This window comes from Rhinopithecus roxellana, chromosome 18 (genome assembly GCF_007565055.1).
Source record: "Rhinopithecus roxellana isolate Shanxi Qingling chromosome 18, ASM756505v1, whole genome shotgun sequence".
NCBI classification, from domain to species: domain Eukaryota; kingdom Metazoa; phylum Chordata; class Mammalia; order Primates; family Cercopithecidae; genus Rhinopithecus; species Rhinopithecus roxellana.
In genome coordinates, this window is record NC_044566.1 from 90,608,619 (window position 1) to 90,631,062 (window position 22,444).

A 22,444-nucleotide genomic window follows, 5' to 3' on the forward strand; every position below is an offset into this window, starting at 1 on the left:
AAAACATAATGAATGGTCTTCTTGACAGTAGTCTGTGCAATGATTCTTTTTTTTTTATCTGATTCCAAAAACACAGGCAACAAAATAAAAAACAGACATGAGATTTTATCAGATCAAAAAACTGTATAGCAAAGGAAAAAAATCAGCAATGAAAAGGTAACCCATGAAAAGAGAACATATTTGCAAACCATGTGTCTGATAAAGTGTTAATTTCCAAACTGCATAAGGAACACAAAAACTCAGCAGCATAAATAAATAAATCCTGTCTCGGTTCATTCAGGTTTCTGTAACAAAATACTATAGATTGAGAGGCTTAAAAACAACAGAAGTGGACTTCTCACCATTCTGGAGACTGAGAAGTCCAAGATCAAGACTCTGGCAAATTCAATGTCTAGTGACAGTCTTTTCCTTGTGTCCTCACATGGCAGAAGGAATAATGAAGTTTTCTGGAGCCTCTTTTTTAAAGGTACTAATCTCATTCATAAGGGATTTACTCTCAGGACCTTATTACCTCCTAAAGGCCCCACCTGCTAATACCATCCCCTTGGAGGTTAGGATTTTAACATATAAATTTGAGGGATACACACATATTCAGCCCATAGCAAACCTGATTTAAAACTGGACTAAGAACCTGAAGATACATTTCTCAAAAGAAGACATATAAATGGCCAACAGGTATATGAAAAAGTGCCTAATATCTTTAATCATCAGAGAAATGCAAATTAAAACCACAATTAGATATCACCTCACACATGTCAGAATAGTTAGTACCAAAATGATGAATGATACGCGTTGGTGAGGGTGTAGAGGAAAGGGAATGCTTGTACACTCTTGAGGTGAGTATAACTTGCACAGTCGTTATGAAAAACACTACAGAGGTCTCTGCAAAAATTAAATATAGATTTACCATATGATCCAGCAATCACACTTCTGTTTACATATCCAAAGTAAATGAAATTAGTATTTCAAAGACGTATCTGCACCCTATGTTTATTGCAGCATTATTCACAATAACTAAGAGAGAAATAACCTAAGCGTCTATCAGTTGAAGGTATAATGAAAATGTGATATATATATATGTATATATATATATATATATAGTATTTATCTATAATTAACGGAATGTTATTCAGCCTTAAAGAGAAGAATATCTTGCCATTTTCAACAACATAGATAAACGTAGAAGGCATTATGCTAAGTGAAATAAGCTAGACACAGAAAGACAAGTACTGCATGATCTCACTTATATGTGAAATCTAAAAACAGTGAACTCACAAAAACAAAGAGTAGAGTGGTGGTTGGCAGGAGTGAGGGTGAGGAAAATCGGGAAATGTTGGTGAAAGAGTACAAATGTCCAATAACGCTGAATAAATGAGCTTTGAGATCTAATATATATCATTATTATATACATTATATCATATATAATGACTATATATAGTAAATAATACTATATTGTATACTCGAAATATGTTAGGAGAGTTTAACTTAAGTATTCTAACCACATAAAAAAATCATAACTATGTGAGGTCATGGATATGTTAATTAGTTTGTGGCAATAATATCACAGTGTATACATATATCAGAACATCCCATTGTCTGTACTGGGTATACTTTACTTACAAACAATTTTCTGTTGTTTTTTGTACATTTGTAAGAATAAAATATGAAAGGTATATACTTTACACAAATAAAAATCATAAGTTTAAGATGACAAGTTTAAAAATAATTACGTAATTATGTAAGTACATTATTTTTAACATCGTGAATTGCATTTTGGGGGAAATTGAGACAAACCCTTAGAGTTCTTCATCATTGTGGCAAGGGTTTTTTTTTTTTTTTAGTCTCCAATATGTAAATGTTATATTTTTATTTCACCAAATCATTTTGGTATTTGCAAAAATGCCACTCATGTTTTTCATGTATATTTATACCAAAATGAGTGCAGGCATTAATAAATGGATTCTTGTTTCATAACAATTAAATACAAAACACAGTGTACTGCCTTCCATCATAAGTTTCTTTAGTCATACACAAAGAGTAACACTAATTACTATTCTCCAGAGCACTCTTCCCAACTAAAGTATAAGTGATTAAGTTTCCTGATTCACAGTTCTCTCCTCGCACCATTTTTTAAACATTAGTTTAAATGTAGCTATTGTAGAATTTGGTAAGTATTCCTCCCATAATAAAAATACATCTATTTCTTCTGAGTAAAATCTTAAATAGGTATACTCACACAGAGAAAAAAAAAAAATAGTATCGCATACCCAGACAACATTTAATACATTTTACAGTTGATACATGATATATTTTTGGCTCTGTGTCCCCATCCAAATCTCATCTTGTAGCTCCCATTATTCCCAGTTGTTGTAGGAGGAACCCGGTGGGAGATAACTGAATCACGAGGACAGATCTTTCTCATGCTGTTCTTGTAATAGCGAATGAGTCTCAGGAGGTCTGATAGTTTTAAAAGGGGGAGTTTCTCTGCACAAGCGCTCCTCTCATTGCCTGTTGCCATCATGCAAGATGTGCCTTGCTCCTCCATGCCTTCCACCATGATTGTGAGGCTTCCCCAGCCACCTGGAACTGTAAGTCCAATTAAATCTCTTTCTTTTGTAAATTGCTCAGTCTCAGGTTGTCTTTATCTGCAGTGTGAAAATGGACTAATACAATACGTTTAGCATGTGTCTTCTTATTTCCATTTAGTTTGGCCATATCATCTTACCTGAATGTGGTAGACTCATTGGATAGATTTTTTGTACTGTTATGAGTTTATTGACCAAATATCTTTTGGTATGCAAATTAAACATTATGCAAATTTTATAAGTCAGGTATGCTAGATCTAGTTAAGACTAAGGAAATTAATATAGTTTAAATAGCTAGTATATATACTATGTCATTATGTATAGTTAATGTGCATTGTTGTTTTAGTGGGGCATTGACATTAAATCATGAAATTTACTGAAATTTATCTACCTTTTAAACAATAGACAGTAATAAGCATTAATTTAATACTTAGTAAAATGATGACAGCCTTTATTTCTGGTAATAATTACAAGTAGAATTATATCATATAATATATGTGTAGTTTTGTATGTCTAGTGAGTTTCTTCATAAACCCGAAAAAATATTAGCCTATATCTTCCTTGATAATGATTTTAGGAGAAAGCTAAGAAGGTAATGAATTCAAAAATATTTAATATTAATGTGCAAATTTTAGATGACAGAAGGACAAATACATAAAAATTGGAGGATCTTTGTGCAGGAAATGATCTTTATGCTAGAGATAACATAAAATCCATGATGCATGCATAGGTAAAAATTTAAAGGAACTTTTACTTTCTTTAAATTTCTTCAAATATGAAGAAGATAATTATATAATTTTTAGTCTTTCCAGAGAAAATCAATACGCAGGTAAGAGTATGATTAAATTATTTTTGCTCATGCAGATTATATGAATAAATAGCATATCTTTGGTATCAAAGCACAATAGTTTCCATGGACACCAGATTTAATGACTAGGTAGGAAAATTATGTTCTCAAATCCATAAGTTACATTTCTAATAGAGTTCTGACTGATACTTCAATTTATAAATTTCTCTTATTTAGTTTTTTTTAAAGCCATAAATATTTGGGGAAGGTTTTTTACCGACATATTTTAATTGTGTGTTTTAAAATTACATGTGTGCTACATGTCTATGTGTGACATGTCTGTATGTGTGAATAAAACATGTTATTAGTTATTAGATGGTTGGACTTTTCAACATATCACTGAAATAGGCACTGAAACCATAAAATACTACAATATTTGGTACTAAAATCAATATGTGCTTTAAAAAATAATATTGGTACATAGCTTCTCTTCTTACATCAATTCAAAATTCCTTCACTCTTAAAAAAGCCTTACAGTTCTAAATCAACACATTCAATTAAATATGAGGATATAATCTGATATTTATTTATATTACTTTCTAAAATATAAATAAAATATGAGTTAGAGTTAATATTTAAATATAATGAAAACAAAATATTTATTTAGTTATTTAGTAATTTTTAGTTAAATGATACTTCAACATCAAATTGAACTATTTTTATATGAGGTGGAAAAAAAACTCAAGACTCGACAAGGTTGTGTGCTTTGTCCAAGGTGAACAAATAAAAATTGATTTAATACGATCTCATTAATTTTGTAAGTGAATCTTTTTTTAAGCAAATGCCATGTAAGAAGTACTGGATGAATAATGAGTTTAGAGAATTGTTATTCTCTCTAGAATGTGTTTGTGTATGTATGTGTTTGTGCATATAGACATTTTTAAATTGTATTCATACATATGGATATGATTTAAAATTTAATTGGATGTACATCCAAAGCTGCATGTATACAATGATTATATGGTACCAGATATAGCTCTTTTAATTAAGTTCATTATTTTTAAACTAACTCCATAGATTATTGAAATATGAACATTATTTATATGGTATTCGTAGAAAATTCTACAGAATCTGATATTGTCATTTCATTTTGTTGTGATTTATTAACTTTTTGATAAATATTTCATGAGATATTTATTTCTAAAGCTAGTAGAGTGTTCTGAGTTAGGGAGTGTCTGTTTAGTAATGTCAGTGTCCATACAGTTTGGGCAGCATTTGCATTTAGGTTACATTGACTGAAGAATGCAGGATCATGAAAAAGCACACACTAATCCTTAATTAAATTTCTTGCGAAGCTCAAACCAATATTTATATGTCATCTTCAATGCACAAAGGATCTGAAACTAAGAACTCCAGAATCCTAGCCTTAGAAAACTGAGCATTCATACTTAGGAGAAAATGTAAAACATATTTAGGAATTAAATCAAAACATGTTTTCTGCCTCTTAACTGTCTTAAGCAAAAACAAAAAACCTTCAAATGTGGTTCATAGACTAAAAAACAATACAGAGGCATCAACAAACAAATTAGCCAATAACTGAAGGTCCTAACATATTAGCCAAGAATGAAAATCACATCACTACATGAAATTTTCTTGTGTCTAATTATTTAATAATATCTCTCTTAATGAACAGCACATGTTTAAGTAAATATTTTCAATTAGGCCCAGCGCAGTAGCTTTGGCACTTTAATCCCAATTTAAGTAATCCCGGCACTTTGGGAGCCGAGGTAGGCAAATCACCTGAGGTCAGGAGTTTGAGACCAGCCTGCCCAACACGGTGAAACACACAGTCTCTACTAAAAATACAAAAAAAAAAAAAAAAAAAAAAAAAAAAAAAAAAAAAAAAAAAAAAAAAAAAAGAAAGAAAGAAAGAAAGCAAAATTAGCTGGGCATAGTGGCTCATGCCTGTAATCCCAGCTACTCGGGAGGACTGAGGCAGAAAAATCGCTTGAAACCAGTAGGCAGAGGTTGCAAGTGAGATGAGATCGTGCCACTGCACTCCAGCCTGGGCAACAAGAGAGAAACTCCGTCTCAAAAAAATAAATAAAAATAAACACACACACACACACACACACACACACAATTAGCCGGGAGTGGTGGCAGACGCCTGTAATCTCAGTTACTCTGGAGGCTGAGGCAGGAGAATTGCTTGAAACTGGGAGGCGGAGGTTGCAGTGAGCCGAGATAGCAGCTCTGCACTCCGTCTTGAGCAACAGAGCGAGACTCCGTTTCAAATATATATGTGTATATATATATATATTCAATTAAATTGTTACATTGTGAGGAATAATTAATACAATCATAATACTAAAAATTCCCAAAGCAACCACCATAAAACCTTAGAAACGAAGTTAATATGTGGTCATTGTCATTAACTGAAACTATTCATGTTATCATTTATTGTTTTATTTTATTTTTATTTATTCTTGATAGTATTATTTTTAAGAGTATGCTGGTTAAAGGACACGACATTTCAGCTGGACAGAAAGAAAAAATTCAAATGATCTGTTGTACAGTATGGTGCCTATAGTCAATATATTGTATATTTGAAAATTGCCCAGAGAGTGGATTTTAACTATTTTTATCACAAAAAAAGTATGTGAAATAATACATATGTTAATTGGATGGATTTAGCCATTCCACAATGTATACATTATGAAAAGATCATAAATATATACACCTTTTACTTGCCAACTTAAATAAATAAAATGATTAAAAATGATAAATATTCTGTATTTTTAATGCATTAAATTGTGGTAAAACATTCAATTTGAATAAAATTATTGAAATATATATGAGGTGTCTTCTGCTGCTAACCACAGAGCCAAGAATATTATGGGCTCTTAATCAAATACTAGCAAATGAAAGAAGTAATGAAGGAATGTTTACATTATTTGGGGAATAGTAGAAAATTTAAGGGGAGGATGATATCAGTTACTCTCCTTCTCTCCACAAATGGAGGGTAAACTTGGCTACAAATGAAGTTTAGAACCTCAGTAGGTACATACAGAGTTATTTAAGGGGTAGAATCGCATTTTGCTTATGCCATATCATCATGCATATATATAGCAGCAGAATGTAACACTGACCAAAATACAAAAAGAAGAAAATTAATGGCGATCCAAGATTGGAAACATAGCATACTTCAGGAAAATAGTCAAGCACCCTTGACAATGCCCTGTAGATATTTTCCTATGCACAGTGTTGGTGCACACATGCTAGTAGCTACCTAACACTTCAGAATGAAGAATGTGGCTGCAGGATGAAGCAGCTGATTCTGGGAGAGTGGCCAAAGGGAAATAAAATTTCCCTCGTGGGAATTATTGCTAGTGCAGTCCCAGATGCAAAAAGAATTGCTTAGCCAAAATTTTTCTTAGAGCCAGTCTTTTTCCATTTCCCTGTAAATGCAATTTTCTACATTAAATGCATACATACACATTCAATAATATTGTAATTACATGTGAGTGAGCTTTTCTTCTGAAAAAAAGTAGAAAATATACAACCTGTCCAAACTTCCAGTGTGCAAATTCTACTTATCAAGAAAAAAAAAACTGTGCTCATAAAGACATATGTGCTGCTGCTTATTATCTAAATCTTTTGTGTGTTTGAAGTATGTGTGCCTTTCTAATTAATGACTTTGGTAAAACGCCATCATTAAAAAATAATATAACATGGCCACAGATGCAGAGAATTTATATTTGTTTCTGAACTCCAACCGCTAACTAGTGTCAAGATACTGTCTGTGACACAGTGCATTCATATTAATTGGATGCAAGGTATTTTATTTTGAAATAAGTACTTGCTGTCAGAGAAAAGTGTACAAATGTGACATATTCAGGCTATAGGCCTGATGGGCCATTTGCAGTGAGAGAGAAACCTTACAAGCATTAGAGTCAGCCTTTCTCTGAGAAATGAGGGCAGAGTAATACATATCTGTCCTGAGAAAAGCTCTGAGAGTAGTAGAAGGCTAATGTTCACACTCTATCTAATTGCTAAATAAGATGACTTTTTGTTTGGAATCTGTATGTGAATATCTTTCCTGACAGTCTCAGGCAATGTGTTGCTATTTTACATAGTCCTGTAAGACTCCACATGATTCATGAAAGAATGTTAGATTCTTGCCTGAAACTAGTTATGGTAATCATAGTAAATAAATTAATGAAAAATTATGTGCTATAGGTAATTAAAAGAGCTATACAATGTATGCAGGCCTGCTTCCACTCGAATCTATATAGAATTGATGGTTTAATGTATATTATTTAATTCAAACATAAATGTAAATTTTATTGCATGTTAAAAATAAGAGGGAGATTATAGTCATAAATATGAATAAATAAATGATTTATCTTATCAGTGTAGAATATAAAGCACATCATAACAAAACAGAATGCCATGAGGGGATTAAAGGCATGAAGATGAACAGAATACAACCATTTTTTACGGTTACTTACATTCTATGTTCTGCAAAAGTACAAGTAGCACACTAGGACTTCAGTAGATATATTTTCCATAGACATAATACAAACACAATTGAACATCTTCTGCTGCCATGTAACTAACTACATTATGGACTTACTTTAAATAAAACACAATTTACTACAAAAAATTTTCATATCTAATTTTGCAAATATAAACAATTACTATTAGAAAAATCTTCCCAAATCTGACCAGTATGATAACATAAAATTGTTTCAAACACAAATTAAAGAGAGCTATATACCAAAAGCATATGACAAGAAAATGCAATAATGCCAGTGGTTAAATTTTTGTTTTTGAAGCTATAGATTCATGTCCTAATTCAAAGTTTTAAATTTGCTAATTTTTCATTGTACCGTCTTCAACTAACCTAAACCACATATCAGCTTCTACTGAGCTATTAGATTTATGCCAAATGGATTTAATAATTTATTCTAAATTAGAGTAATATACTTTCAATCTGAATGATCCTTCACAATTCACCAGCACCTTTATATACATTTTATCATGTGACCTTTGCAACAACCATTGTCTGTCAATTTGATTATGGAAACTGAAATCTGAGGCCTGAAGTACACAACTTTTATGCTCCAGCCATAGTACACGGTTTGGCTGTTGGTGCCCACCCAAATCTCATCTCCAATTGTAATCCCCAAGTGTCGAGGAAGAGACCTGTAATCTCCATGTGTCGAAGGAGGAAGGTGATTGGATCATGGAGGGGTGTTGCACCCATGCTGTTCTCTTGATAGTCAGTTCTCACAAGATCTGATAGCTTTATAAGTGTTTGAACATGCGTCCTTCACTCTTCTCTCTACCACCACTTTGTGAAGAAAGTGCTTGTTTCTCCTTTGCCTTCTGCCATGTTTAAAAGTTTCCTGAGGCCTCCCTAGTCATGTTGACCTGTGAGTCAATTAAACTTCTTTCCTTTATAAATCACCCAGTCTCAAGTATTTCCTTTTAGCAGTGTGAAAATGGACTAATACAGTTAATTTGTACAAGGAGTGGGGTACTGCTGTAAAGATACAGAAAATGTGTAAGCAACTTTGTAACAAGGTAATGGGCAGAAGTTGGAAAAATCTGGAGAGCTCAGAATAAGATAGGAAGATGTGGGAAAGTTTGGAACTTCCTAAAGACTTGTTGGATGGTTTTGACCAAAATGTTGATAGTGATATGGACAATGAACTCCATGCTGAGGTGGTCTCAGATGGTGATGAGAAACTTATTGGGAAGTGGAGCAAAAGACACTCTCGCTATGCTTTAGAAAAGAGACTGCATCATTCTGCCCCTCCCCTAGAGATCTGTGGAACTTTGAACTTGAGAGACATAATCTGAAATCAGAACTTATGTTTAAAAGGGAAGCAGAGCATAAAGTTGGGAAAGTTTGCAGTCTGACAACGTGATAGAAAAGAAAAACCACTTTGCTGAGGAGAAATTCAAGCCTGCTGCAGAAAGTTGCATAAGTAGTGAGGAGCCAAATGTCCCATATTGGGGACATTCACAGCAGCCCCTCCCATCACAGGCCTGGAGATCTAGAAGGAAAAATTGGTTTTTGGGTGGGGCCCAGGGCCCTGCTGCTATGTCTCAGAGAATACTTCGGACTGTGAACTTCTGACTGAATGCTGAAATGAGTTCAGACATTGGGGGACTGTTGGGAAGGCATAATTGGTTTTGAAATGTGAGGACATGAGATTTGGGAGAAGATGGGGCAGAATGATATGGTTTGGCTCTGAGTCCCCACCTAAATCTCATCTCAAATTGTAATTCCCACATGTGGAAGGAGGGACCTGTAATCCTCACATGTCAAGAGAAGGAGGCAATTGGATCATGGGGGCAGTTTCTCCCATGATGTTCACTTTATAGTGAGTGAGTTCTCAGGTGGTCTGATGGTTTTATAAGTGTTGGAAGCTCTTCCTTTGTTTTTCTCTCTCCTGCCACCTTGTGAAGAAGGTGCTTGCTTCTTCTTCCCCTTTCACCATGACTGTAAGTTTCCTGAGGCCTCCCCAGACGTGCGGAACTGTGAGTCGATTAAAACTTTTTTCTTTATAAATTACTCAGTGTCAGGTATTTCTTTATAGCAGTGTGAAAATGAACTAATACAGTCTCTCAATATCTCTCTCTCACACACTCTCTGTCTCTAACACACACACACACTTACTTTTGCACAGAAATGACAAAAATGAAAAAGTCTTCTAGGCTTAAAAAATAATCATTAATTTTTCTCACATACACTTGTGGTAAATCTTTCTAATTCAAATTTTGATAGCTTGTTAAACAATTTATAGAGTAAAAGACCAGTTGCCAAGCCCCACACCCACTGCTGAATGCTATCCAGGCAAGGATGGGTAAGATTGAAACCAAGTGATAGGAATACAGCCTGACTTTAAGTTCCCTGTCTAGAGTGGAGTGAAGATCCAGGACCACTGCTCTGACCAGGGCCTTGATTCCTAGGGAACCTGGAACCAGCTTTGAAGTGCCATGTCTCTTCCATCTGACCAACACAGACAAAGCATTTGAGCTTTTTACTGAGTGGTCTATTTTTCAGACATAAAGGATGGGAAATATTTGAAATATTACAGACGCTTGGTAATCTCTTAGATAAGTTTTCTCCTTACTTCTTTCTAGAAGTTAGACTCTCCTTTGAAGAAATGTGTGTATAATTAACCTATTTTCCTGAATGCAATAAGAAAATCTACTTAAAAACTCTCACCATTTCACTCCCTTACTTTGTGTTTCTCAGAAAGCTTTTGCCATCAACACTAATATTTACTCTATATTTTATGTTTACTCTGAAAAGTATAACAGAAAGTACTGTGATTGCATAATGAATTCTAATCTTTTTCAATGCTGGTATACAAAAGCATAAATTTTGATAAGTCAAAAGGTGATTCTTACCGCAGAGAGAAGCCTACTTGCTCTCTGATTATCATATTTTGTACATAAACATAACTTCTTACAAAATAAAATTCCTTCATCTATGAACTTAGTTAAGAGTGTTGAGTGCCAACTATTTGTCAAAGACTACCAGTAAATGACTTAGTAAGATTTGTATCCAGGAACTAAAGTAGATGCTTAAACTATTTGTGGTGACTTATATTAGTCATAAAATTTAACATTTATATGCTAACTCATATGGCAACATTATTGATGAAAACAAAATATTGAGGTATGAAGAACATTTTATGTTGAAAAGATAGCAAATTGTTCACTAGAATTCCTTTCTTCCTCTCTCCTTTCATTTGGTAATTAAAAACACCTGTCTTTGAGTTTTAGCTGTATGCATGTTGTTCCAACTATATCCTACATTTTATAGGTTTTCTTTCATTGGCTGTAGCCATGTGAAATAAGTTATGACCAAAAGAATGCAAGCAAAAATAATGTGTACAAATTTACATATGTATTAGTTGAAGGAGGTGTATGTATTTTATATATGTATATATATTCAATGCCTGTTCATTATTTATTGCATGCTAGCTTAAAAAAAATGCTGACTTTGGGACTCCCTAGATTATAAGGAGACAACTTTCTCTAAGGTGAATATAGAGAATACATACCTGGAACTGAGCAATTTACAAAAGAAAGAGGTTTAAATTATGGCAGAAGCCAAGGAGGCACAAGTCACATCTTACGTGGATGGCAGCAGGCAAAGAGAGACTTTGTGCAGGGCAATTCCCATTTTTAAAACCATCGGATCTCATGGGACCCATTCACTAATACGAGAACAGCACAGGAAAGACCCACCAATGATTCAATCATCTTCCACCAGGTCCCTCCCACAACACATGGGAATTATGGGAGCTATCAGGTGAGATTTGGGTGGGGAAACAGAGCTGAACTATATCAGGATTATTGACACTTTTAAATTAGTTTAGCTATTAAATCAACTATAGCTGTATATGCACGTTAGGTATATATATGCCATGAGTAGATAGTAGTATATACCTATATATACACAGAGAGAAATATACACATGGGGGAAAGGAGGATTTTTTTTAATTTTCATTTTTTAAAGGGAACATGTTTTCACAAATGTTAGTATCGAGTTTGGAGTCACAAGCTTAATATTTTCAAACTGTCCTATACAAATAGTATGTAATGGTTTCCTTAGGCTCCTTGCTGGCTTTAAATCATATTTGCATGCATTTTGTTGGTATTCCTATGGAATGTTTATTTTAAATACTTAAAACAGAATTGTTGTTTAGAGGAACCAAGTTATTTCATTGCATACTCTTCAGCTATATTTTATATGCTACCAAACGGATCAGGAAACAATAAAATCCATGTTTTACTCTATTGAGTTTATATTCCCAATGGTAAAATGAGAATTTCTGGTATATATTTGCATTTATCCTCCCATTTTGTAACAAGGTATGGGGAACTCATGACACAAAGAATATTATGCGATCCAGGAAATATTCAATATTGACTTTGTTTCTTACTCCCACCTCAGCCCAAACACAGATATAACATTAATTGAGACACCACCTTGCGATAGGTGAAATATAGTGCATAATATTGTACTCATTAAAATTAGAACGTATTTATTTTTATTTTCAGCTTGTATTTTATGTTCTGGGTTACACGAGCAGGATGTGTAGGTTTGTTACATAGGGAAATGTGTGCCATGATAGTTGTTGCACTGATCAACCCATCGTCTAAGTATTAAGCCCAGGATACATTAATTATTCTTCCTGATTTTCTGCCTCTTCTCCGCTGACAGGCCCCAGTGTGTGTTGTTCTCCTTCATGTGTCCGTGTGTCATCATCATTCAGCTCCCACTTACAAATGAGAACATGCAGTGTTCGGTTTTCTGTTCTTGTGACAGTTTGCTGAGGATAATGGCTTCCAGCTCCTTCCATGTTCTTGCAAAGGACACGCTCTCATTCTTTTTATAGCTGCAGAGTATTCCATGGTGTATATCTACCACATTTCCTATATCCCGTCTATCATTTATGGACATTTGGGTTGATTCCATGTCTTTGCTATTGTGAAGAGTGCTGCAATGAATATATGCATTCATGTGTCTTTAGAAGAGAATGATTTATATTTCTTTGGGTATACACTCAGTAATGGGCTTCTGGGTCAAATGGTATTTCTGCTTCTAGATCTTTGAGGAATCACCATACTGTCTTCCACAATGGTTGAATTAACTTACATTCCCAGCAGTGTCAAAGTGTTTCTTTTTCTCTGCATCCTTGCCAGCATCTATTGTTTCTTGACATTTTAATAATTGCCATTCTTACTGGCATGAGATGGTGTCTCACTGTGGTTTTGATTTGCATTTCTCTAATAATCAGGGATGTTGAGCTTTTCTTCATGAGTTTGTGGTCACATGAACATCTTCTTTTGACGATTGTCTGTTTATGCTCTTTGCCTACTTTTTAATGTGACTGCATGTTTTTTCTTGTAAATTTGTTTAAATTCATAGTAGACTCTGGGTATTAGACCTTTGTCAGATGGATAAATTGCAAAACTTTTTTCCCCAAATCCTCATCAATGATTGACTGGATAAAGAAAATGTGGTACATATACCCATGGAATATTATGCAAATAAAAAGGAACCAGATCAAGTACTTTGCAGGGACATGCATGGAGCTAGAAACCATTATTCTCAGCAAAGTAACACAGCAACCGAAAAACAAACACCACATGATCTTACTTACAAGCGGGAGCTGAACAAAAAGAACACATGGACACAGGGAGGGGAACAATACACACTGGGCCCTGTCAGGAGAGGGCAGGGGGTGGAGAGCATCAGGAAAAATAGCTAATTCATATCGGGCTTAATACCTAGGTGATGGGTTGATGAGAGCAGCAAACTACCATCGCACACATTTACCTATGTAACAAACCTGCACATCCTGCAAATGCACCACAGAACTTAAAATAAAATGCAATAAAAATTTTGTTTCCCATTCTGTAGGTTGTCTGTTCACTCTGATGATAGTTTCTTTTCCTGTGCAGAAATGGAACAGAATAGAGAACTCAGAAATATGACCACACTCTTTTTTTTTTTTTTTTTTTTTTTGAGACGGAGTCTCGCTCTGTCGCCCAGGCTGGAGTGCAGTGGCCAGATCTCAGCTCACTGCAAGCTCCGCCTCCCGGGTTTACGCCATTCTCCTGCCTCAGCCTCCCGAGTAGCTGGGACTACAGGCGCCCGCCACCTCGCCCGGCTAGGTTTTTTTTTTTTTTTTTTTGTTTTTTGTTTTTTGTTTTTTTTTTTTTTTTTTTTTTTTTTTTTTTTTTTTTTTAGTAGAGACGGGGTTTCACCGTGTTCGCTAGGATGGTCTCGATCTCCTGACCTCGTCATCCGCCCGTCTCGGCCTCCCAAAGTGCTGGGATTACAGGCTTGAGCCACCGCGCCCGGCCATGACCACACTCTTTACAACTACCTGATCTTTGATCAACCTGAGAAAAATATGCAATGGGCAAAGAATTCCTTGTTTAATAAATGGTCCTGGGAGAACTGGCTAGTCATGTGCAGAAAATTGGAACTGGACCTCTTCTTTACACCTTATCTAAAAATTAACTCAAGATAGATTAAAGACTTAAATGAAAAACCCAAAACTATAAAAACTCTAGAAGACACTCTAGGTAATACCATTCAGGACATAGACACCAGCAAAGATTTCATGACAAAAACACCAAAAGCAATTGCAACAACAACAAAATGACACATGGGACATAATTAAACTAAGGGCCATTTTCCAAATTATCCAGACAATTAATTTCTGAGTCATACAAATCTCAATACCCAGGTTAGCTAGTGCTATGAATGTCACAGGCTTTTCCATTTTAACAACATATTTCTGTTGTCTTAGTTTTGTACTGCTAGGATAGGTCAATTTGTGAATTCTAAACTCACATCAACTATGGCTTCAGTAGCAAATTCTTATTAATGGCCCACTGCTGATCAATGAACAAGCTGATAGAAAAGGAAAAGAACAAAAAAAAGTAAATGACATGCAAAAATAAGCATTTCAAAATTAATCTGAAATTATATCTAAAAGTCAATTTTTAATTTCAAAAAGCTCTTTAACTATTTTTTCTAATATTATGTAGCCATTTTTAGAAATGTGTTTATATTTTGCAAAAAAATCAAAAAGAAATTACCAACAGAGTAAACTGACAGCCTGCTGAATGGCAGAAAATATTCATAGACTATGCATCTGAAAGAGGTCTAATATCCAGAATCTACAAGGAACTTAAACAAATCAATAAGCAAAAAGCCGAATTAAAAAATGGGACAAAGAACATGAACAGACACTTCTTAAAAGAAGACATACAAGCAAACAACAGGCATATGAAAAAATGGTCGACATACTAATCATCATAGAAATATAAATCAAAACCACAATGAGTTACTATCTCACATCAGTCAGAATGACTATTATTTAAAAACAAAACAAACCAACAAAAAAACCAATGTTGGAAAGGCTATGGAGAAAAGGGAACACTTACACACTGTTTAGTGGGAATGTAAGTTAGTTCAGCCGCTGGTGAAAGCATCTTGAAGACTTCTCAATGAACTTAAAATAGAAGTACTATTTGGCCCAGCAATCCTACTATTGGGTATATAACCAAAGGAAAAGAATTCACTTTGTCAAAAAGCCATATGCACCCGTATATTCATTGCAGCACTATTCACTATAGGAAAGACGTGGAATCAGCCTTGGTGCCCAACGAAAGTAGATTGGATAAAGAAAATGTGGCACATTTACACCATAGAATACTATGCAACCATAAAAAAGAATAAAATCTTGTCCTTTGCAGCAATGTGGATGGAGCTAGAGGCCATTATCCTAAGTGACAAAACTCAAGAACAGAAAACCATATACCACATGCCCTCACTTATAAGTAGGAGCTAAACATTGTGTTCTCATGGACATGAAAATATAAACAACAGTCACTGGGACCACTATATGGGAGAGGGAAGAAGGTGTGGGCTGAAGAACCATCTGTTGGGTACCATGCTTACTGCCTGGGTGATAAGATCACTGGGACCCCAAACCTCAGCATCACTCAATTTACCCATGTAACAAACCAGCACATGTACCCTTTAACCTATAATAAAAGTTGAAATTAACAATAAAGCAGAATTCTAAAATATACATATATATATATATCCACCCAATCAAAATGATATTTTTCATAAAATTACACATAGTAAAAATGAATGGATAATATTTTTGAACAAATTATTGTTTTTACAGTTATATCATTCATAAAATCTACTACAAAATATAATAAACATTGAATATGTGAAACATGCCTTATGCTAATAATTTCTACTTGTATTTCTGTGCTGTATTTCACTAATATTGTCTACTGGTTTGTTAAATAGTTTTTGTCTTGATATATACTAATTTGGGCTAATAATTTCTTTGTCAGGACTTACATACAATCTTTTGGCCAATTCAGTTAATTAACCTGCCACCTAAGTAAAATAATGAAATTCAGCTTATGCAGTGACAACTGTGGCTTTTATACTTTTCAACTATTCTGTCATTGTGTACACAAAAGAGTTTGAAAAAGCCTTTTGCTAGATGGCAAGGACTATTTATCTGTTTATAGTAACAATGATGAATACTAGTGCTTTGGATAACATCACATTCATCCTTCAACTGTCATTTCCTAGTACAGTGCTTAATACACAGTACGAAAACACACTTCTTTGCTGAATAAATAATTCTTTTTTCAATAAAGAAAATAATTAGACCCCTAAGTTTTCTGGGCAGAGATGTAAATAAGAACAATTGAATTTTGTAAGAAAAAGTTAATAGATATTTTCTCCTAACAATCCTTATAATAGTATAATCCTTTAGTTTTTCATCATTCAGGTTACTTCTTTCTACAATAGAGACTACTTTGAAATACATTGGCTTAAAAAATGACAACCTTTTTATTTATCTCACAAACCTTCAAATGGATCAAGACTCCACTGGAGCATCCCATCTCTGATGATATCACTAGAGGAGGCTAAAATATACCTGGATAATCCACTTCCAAGGTGGTGTACCCACACAGTTGGTAAGTCATTGCTGAGTGGTGATGAGGAGCTCAACTACAGCTATTGTCCAAGGGCTTATTTTTCCATGTGAGTCTCTCCGCAGGGATATTTGGACTTCTTCACATGCTAGTGGCTATGCTGTAAGAGTATTCAAGGAGACCTTAAGTGGAAACTTTCAGTCTCTTGATATCTGTTCCAAGAATGGTACACAATCACTTACACCATGTTTTAGTTGTCCAGGCAAGTCACTATTCCCTTCCAGATTCAGTTGAAGAGATATAAATTTCACCTCCTGATAGGAAGTGTCAAAGAATGTGCAGTTATTATTAACCTACTGTAGAATACCATGTAGCAACACGCTATTTACATTTTCCTTATGTGCAAAATACAGTCACCCACTCGACACTTGCAAAAGTCTCATCATAATACTGCGGTCTTAAAACTCAAAGTTTAATGAATTATACTAGGCCTCTATGTAGATGAGGCTTCTTGATAGCAGTTTCTTTTAATCTGAAGTTCCCTGAATTTCAAATAAGTGTGTCCTACATGCTAAAAGTAATACATTTAAAATCATCATGTATATTCATTATCTCATGTGCTTTGAACAATTAATATAAAATTATGAACTTCACAGAGAAAATGTTATGCATTTTAGCAAAATTAATATTCTGTTCTTTTACTATTTTTTATGAAAGGATATTTTGAAAACACAAGAAATAAAACTGAAGATGGGGCCAGGCATGGTGGCTCATGCCTGTAATCCCAGCACTTTGGGAGGGTGAGGCAGGCAGATCACCTGAGGTCAGGAGCTCAAGACCAGCCTGACCAACATGGATAAATGCCATCTCTACTAAAACTACAAAATTAGCTGGGCATTGGTGTTATACACCTGTAATCCCAGCTACTCAGGAGGCTGAGGCAGGAGAATCACTTGAACCCAGGAGGCGGAGTTTGCCGTGATCCAAGATCGCACTATTGCACTCCAGCATGAGCAACAAGAGTGAAATTCCATCTAAAAATAAATAAATAAATAAAATGAAGAACTGAAGATGAAGTGCCATTCAAAAATATGTATGGTTCCCCTAGTATGTGCATAACCCATGTAAAACAACATGAAGCAAGGTAGAGAATGTCCTTGCATTTAAGCTGTTTATATTCTTCTAGGAAATACAAAAAATAAAAAAGTAAATGAATAAATAACTATAAATTGGGATAAATGCCCTGAAAAATTCAACTTTATATAATAGAATCAGAGAAGGTAACATTCATGCTGAGACACGAAGGAGGATGTTAGGGCAACTGTTAAAACACTTTCTAAAAATTACTGGAGGCAGAAGAAACAGAAATACCATATGCTTAAGGACAGAATTATTGGATAAATTATTAGACCTATCAGAATTTTTCCATTGTTGAATCAAAGTGAATAAAGGTAGAGTTGTTTGAGATGCAGTTGGTGGGGCAGGGAGGAGACATATTTAGGATATCAGTGGTATGGATTTCTAATGTTATTTTACTGGCAATATAAAATAAGAAGGACTTTAAGCTGGTAAATGATATGATAAAATGGGAATTAATTCTAAGTGGAGAAAAGAGAGAGGGTAATCAATTAAGAGGAAATGCCAACAGTACAAAGCTAGGCAAATAGATAATATAGACAGAGATCATTGTAGATGGCCATGAATTAATAAAAAATTCACAATACATTGTGCTTTTGATTTGCATTTCTCTATTGACCAGTGATGATGAGATTTTTTTCTTATGTTTGTTGGCCACATAAATGTCTTCATTTGAGAAGTGTCTGTTCATATCCTTCTCCCACTTTTTGATAGGGTTTTTTCTTGTAAATTTGTTTAAGTTCCTTGTAGATTCTGTATATTAGCCCTTTGTCAGATGGGTAGATTTCAAAAATTTTCTCCCATTCTGTAGGTTGCCTGTTCACTCTGATGATAGTTTCTTTTGCTGTGCATAAGCTCTTTAGTTTAATTAGATACCATTTATCTATTTTGGCTTTTGTTGCCATCGCTTTTTGTGTTTTAGTCATGAAGTTTTTGCCCATGCCTATGTCCTGAATTGTATTGCCTAGGTTTTCATCTAGGGTTTCTAGGGTTTTAGGTCTTATGTTTAAGTTTTTAAACCTTCTTGAGTTAATTTTTGTATAAGGTGTAAGGAAGGGATCCAGTTTCAGTTTTCTGCATATGGCTAGCCAGCTTTCCCAACACTGTTAATTAAATAGGGAATCCTTTCTCCGTTGCTTGTTTTTGTCTGGTTTGTCAAAGATCCGATGGTTGTAGATGTTTGGCGTTATTTCTAAGGTCTCTGTTTTTTTCCATTAGTCTATATATCTGTTTTTGTACCAGTGCAATGCTGTTTTGGTAACTGTAGCCTTGTAGTACAGTTTGAAGTCAGGTAACATGATGCCTTTAGCTTTGTTCTATTTGCTAAGGATTGTCTTGGCTATATAGGCTCTTTTTTGGTTCCATATGAAATGTAAGGTAGTTTTTTCTAATTCTGTGAAGAAAGTCAATGGTAGCTTGATGGGGATAGCAATAAGTCTATAAATTTCTTTGAGCAGTATGGCCATTTTCATGATATTGATCCTTCCTATCCATGAGCATGGAATGTTTTTCCATTTGTTTGTGATCTCTCTTATTTCCTTGAGCAGTGGTTTGTAGTTTTCTTAAAAGGTCCTTCACATCCCTTGTAAGTTGTATCCGTAGGTGTTGTATTCTCTTTGTAGCTATTGTGAATGGGAGTTCACTTATGATTTGGCTCTCTGTTGTCTATTATTGGTGTATAGGGATGCGTGTGATTTTTGCACATTGACTTTGTATCCTAAGACTTTGCCAAAGTAGTTTATCAGCTTAAGGAGTTTTTGGGCTGAGACGATGGGGTTTTCGAAATATACAATCATGTCTTCTGCAAACAGAGATAATTTGACTTCCTCTCTATGCATTTTTCTTACTAGAGAAAAGCAATTTATATGCAGACCCCTTACTGTAGAGGAGGTTAAAATATGTAATTTTTAGAGGTCCAAAAACAGTAACTACAAAAGGAGAATGGATTTTATGAAAGAAAATCCACAGTTTTCTTATTACATATGTAACTAACAGAGTTGTTTTCTGCCTGGCTTCTGAGAATTTGAACAGCTATTAATGCCAATTGTAATCTGAATTTTTTTCCATGCATTTTGTCTGGCTAAGTGACAAATAAATGTATTTTGGTGCATCATTAATACATTCTTTTCTCTTTGTAAATATTTAATTTATACATCCCACTAACATTTAATGAAAATATACAATGTGCTAGATACTGAGTATAGATGTTCAAAAGTAAAGAAAGCAAAAAACAAAAAAACAGAAACAACAACAAAAAAATGACCTCTACTGCCTTAGTTTGCATAGTCCATTGGGGGATATGTATATGTTAGTTAGATAATTTGTAAATATGCTAAAAATTACAATATTAAATACCAGAGAGGAATTTTACAAAGTGTAGATGTTAGAAGATTACATAGAAAAATGTTTTGACCTCGTCTGTGAGTTAGGAAAGGTTTCCTTGTAGAAATAACAACTTAGCAGGGCCTGGAAACAAAGATTAATGAAAATAGAGAGATGGGTATTGGTGTAAGCTTAGGAAATAATGTATGCAAAGACTCAAGTGTTTAGAATCAGTTGTGTGTAGCAGTCAATTTGGACTTGTTCAGAGAAACTAATTGTGTGCATCTTATCCCATCTCTACATTCACTGATGTCATGTTAACTTGATACCAGCCACACACGATGATCTACCCCACAGATAATGGCAAATAATATAAATCCTGCCTTTATTTATTCCAGGAAACTGGTTGTTAACCATTTTCTAACACACCACTAGTTTCAAAGCTAGAAACGAGAGGAAACAACATTATTAAATAATAGATAAGCAGAGCCCAGAACAATAAATAAATAACAATAAATGATAAGTCCTTATATTAGGAATTTTAAGCTTTACATTAACAACAATGGAAAAGCACTGATTGGATTTAAACATGCCTGTGATATTATTATTTACACTTTGAAAATACCATACCAGCTTTGGTAAAAAGAACGAATTGAAGGAAGAAATCAATACCTTCAAACAAATAAGTTAGGGAGCTGTATCTATGAAATGAGTAATATTTACTGAAGCTAAGCTGATATCAGTGAATATGCAACAAACTAAACAGATATAATGGGCATTTAGGAGGTGACATAAGCTGAAATTTTAGTGAATTGGACAAGGGGTGCAGTAATAGATAATTTCTTCTACAATTTGATGGCTGGTAGTATTATGCACTGATTAAAGAATAAAGGAAAGTGACTAATTTGCAGGAAGGAGAGTGATGATCAATGTGTTTGACATACTGCATGTACGGTATCTTTGAACTACCCATGAGTTGTTGAATAGGTTGTCACTTAGATATTTTTGTTTTCTGACGATCTCAAGAAAGACACACTAGCTGTAGAGGTTCCAGCAAAATAGATATTTTCAATTTTCTGGAAACGTTTTATTTCCTGGGAATTGTATAAACCTGCCCAAGAATTTTAATACTTTGGAAATAAAATAATTTTCAAAATATAATGTTGTAAACATTCAGAGAAAGAGGGTAAAGAGGTAAATTAGCCTTTATTATACGTGGCCATGAGTTCATCTAAATAACAGGATTTGACTGCTATCGAAGAGAAGAAAAGCCTAGATATTGGGGGAGAGCAATCATGATTTTTAATGGGATATTTTATTTAAAATATGAAGAAGCTGATAAACTGCTTTACAGCAAAATTGTGCTTGAAATATTCAGATTTGGCAGACAGGAATAGTATCATTCTTGCTTGTAAAATGGCTTTATAAATGTTGATAAATGTTTGCTCATCCACTCTCCATTTTTAGGGGTGAATGCAGTATGCCACTCTGCTGTATAAACATATAGGAGAAAAAAATCATATGTGTTGGAAAGCTTTTTACATCATTTATTTCCAGTTACCCTTTTCTAAGGACACAGTATGAGATTCTTCCATTAAACCATAATAATGTCCTTGGCTGTCTTATTTGATTTGGAAGATAATGAGTTTTCATCAAATTTTTGCTTACAAATCTTTTCTAGAATATATAATATTTAGCAAATAGCACCAACTGACATTTGAGTTGTGTTTTCTGTCTAACTTATTTGATTCTTGGTTCTCATAGCAGTGCTACTACCTGCACTGAAACTAAGAAAATAAGACCCAAGAAGGCAAAATATTTGCCCAAGGTTTGAATGCCCACTTGGTGAATTCAGACTTGGTGTGTTATTTAATATGTCACAACTGAAAAAACACAGATAATAGCAATTAATGATGTTGCTTTTACTAATATCAAAGTCAGAAGATAAGTTCATCTTCTAATTTATAATAAATGTCTTCGGGTGTTAGTAGCAAATGACTTGGAAGATAAGTGAAGTCATATTATGAGAGTGTTTAATTCCAAGATTAAATTCTTTTTTTAAAATCCTGAGGTAAGTGGAAGCAATTGTATA